Genomic DNA, 3,146 nt, shown 5'->3' on the forward strand with positions numbered 1-3,146 from the left:
CCTGTAGTCCCAGCTACTCAGGAGGCTGAGGCAGGAGAATGGCATAAACCCGGGCGGCAGAGCCTGCAGTGAGCTGAGATCCGGCCACTGCACTCCAGCCTGGGCGACAGAGCAAGACTCCGTCTCAAAAAAAAAAAAAAAATATATATATATATATATATATTCAGTTGTGTTTATTCAATGCTTGACTCTTCCATTAGACTATAAGCTCTATGAGGGGAAAAATCCCTGCTATAAGCTTTGTTTCTGGCATAGTGCTGGGCACATGTAGATACTATATAACATTTTGCTAAATGGGCTTATAAATTTAGAGAAATCTTAGAAGTCTACTGGTCCAATGCTTCTTTCTTTTCACCATATGTTCAATAGGCTATTTACCTTCTCCTTGAATATTCCCATAAGCAGAGCACTCACTACTTCACCAAGAGGCTCATTTACTTTTGGAGACATTTAATAGTTAGAAAGTTCTTCTTATTGAAGAAAACTCTGATCATCTGTCACCCCTCAGTCCTAGACTGGCCCTCTGGAATTGTGTCCTTGAAATGGATGCAGACAGCTGTCCTGCTGGCCTCTCCCTCTGCCCTCAGCTTTCACTGTGCCATCTCAATAGTTCTTTCAGCTTAGGAAGGCTTGGATTCTCAACCCTTTCCTCCCCCTCTCAAGAAACTCCCTTCTCAACCTTTCTTGTCGTTCTTTTTTATTTTATTTTTATTTATTTATTTATTTTGAGATGGAATCTCGCTCTGTCGCCCAGGCTGGAGTGCAGTGGCACGATCTCGGATCACTGCAACCTCCACCTGTAGGGTTCAAGCAATTCTCCTGTCTCAGCCTCCCGAGTAGCTGCGACTACAGGTGCCCGCCACCAAGCCTGGATAAATTTTGTATTTTTAGTAGAGATGGGGTTTCACTGTGTTGGTCAGTCTTGTCTCAAACTCCTGACCTCTGGTGATCCGCCTGCCTTGGCCTCCCAAAGGGCTGGGATTACTGGCATGAGCCACCGCACCCGGCCTCTACCCTTCTTATTTACCCTTCTCAAGAAACCCCCGACCGGGTGCGGTGGCTCAAGCCTGTAATCCCAGCCCTTTGGGAGGCCGAGACGGGTGAATCACAAGGTCAGGAGATGGAGACCATCCTGGCTAACATGGTGAAACCCCGTCTCTACTAAAAAATACAAAAAAAAAAACTAGTCGGGCGAGGTGGTGGGCGCCTGTAGTCCCAGCTACTCGGGAGGCTGAGGCAGGAGAATGGCATGGACCCGGGAGGCGGAGCTTGCAGTGAGCTGAGATCTGCCTACTGCGCTCCAGCCTGGGAGACAGAGCGAGACTCCGTCTCAAAAAAAAAAAAAAAAGAAACTCCCTTTGGTCAGCACCAGATTTGCCATCTATTCTTATTTCCCCAGGCACTCCAGCAACTGCAATACAGATGTGGCAGGATAAGGGAGGAGAAAGTGAGAAAAGAACACTGTTTCTTTCTCACTGTCTAACCAGATATATTTCCCAGAAAACACTATTAGTACTGACGGTTGGGTCCCCAGGCTATTCCTGAGCTAGATGTAGCATTGTTGGCTACATCCTGGGTCAAGTGGCCTTTCTGGACCCATTTAACTTTTTTTTTTTTTTTAGATGGATTCTTGCTCTATAACCCAGGCTGTAATACAGTGGTACGATCTCTGCTCACCGCAACCTCCACCTCCTAGGTTCAAGCGATTCTCTTGCCTCAGCCTCCCGAGTAGCTGATATTACAAGTGTGTGCCACCACTCCTGACTACTTTTTTATATTTTTAGTACAGATGGGGTTTCATCATGTTGACCAGGCTGGTCTTGAAATCCTGAACTCGTGATCCGCCCACCTCTTGGTGGTGGATCTCAAACTCCTGACCTCAGGTGATCCGCCTGCCTTGGCCTCCCAAAGTGCTGGGATTACAGGCGTGAGCCACTGTGCCCGGCCCATTTAACATTTTGTCTCTGGGAAAAATGTGTATGGGTTCCAAACAACCAAGTTATATATAGACCCTTTAAATAACCAGCTTGCAAATTGGGAACTGCTTCTAGAGAAGTATTTAGGTAACACCGAGTGGGAGAGGGAAGGGAGAGAACAGAGTGGGCTCTCTCAGAAAAGTTTCCAAGAAGTTTTTGAAGCAAATGTAGGAAAAATGGGAAAAGTCAGACAAACCTGGGTTTAATCCCAGCTCTTCCACTTACCGGCTGTGAGTGCGTGCCTGATTTACCTAAGTTCCCCTCAGATTCCTCTCTCTAGTAAAAGAGGACAGTCGTTTTTACCTCACAGAGTTGTAGGGGACATTAAGCTAGAGACTGTATTGCCTTCAGCACAGTGCCCGGCATGTAAGTGAATGATCTGTGTTGTGATGTTTTCCAAACGAGGGTCTCTCCTCTCAAAATGAGGTAACAGGATCTATGACCTGACGTCCCTGAACCCTGCATGCAGCTCTGGGAGCCCACGCTCATGAAAGAGAGGACTGTCCTCTGCCTTCCATAAACATTCCAAAGAAGGGAGACTAACGGGCTCCAGAGGAGAGGCTGGGAACAAAGGAGCAGGGGATCTGAGTGTCTTCAAAGACCATTGTTTCTGTAGGAACACCTATGTGTCCTGTGTGATCACTGTGACTGTGTGTGTCAGTGTGGCAATGTATGCAGGCCTGCTGCATGTCCTGCCTGTTAGTGGGACCGCGGAGATTCCCCTCGTCTCTGGGGCTCCATTACTCAGCTCTCTGCGGTCCCAGGCCTTATCACTTAGCCGTCTGCCCTCTGGCCTCTTCCCTTTGTTTACCAACTTGGCTGGCTTTCTCCTCTGGAAACAAAGGAGGTGTTTAGTTCTGGGCAGTGCCTGGCTCCAGCTCCCCGCCCCCATCACCTCCCCTTTCCAGGAGGGTTGCTCCTGTCTCAGACCCCTTGGCTCTGACAGGCCCCTTCCCACAGCTCCAGGAGAGAGGAGGCTGAGCTCCTCAGTTGGCACCCCCTTTTTTCTCACCCTCTGGCCCCATTCCTGTCCCCAGAAAGGCCCCTGAAGCTTCACTCCTCTAGGCTGGAGACAGCTCCTCTCCCCATTGTCTGGCCAGGATTTGGAAGCTCTGGTTTCCATAGCAACCCCTGGGCATTTAATTAAGGGAGGAGGCCTTCATCCCTTCC

Source organism: Mandrillus leucophaeus, unplaced genomic scaffold, assembly GCF_000951045.1.
Source record: "Mandrillus leucophaeus isolate KB7577 unplaced genomic scaffold, Mleu.le_1.0 Scaffold313, whole genome shotgun sequence".
Classification (NCBI taxonomy): domain Eukaryota; kingdom Metazoa; phylum Chordata; class Mammalia; order Primates; family Cercopithecidae; genus Mandrillus; species Mandrillus leucophaeus.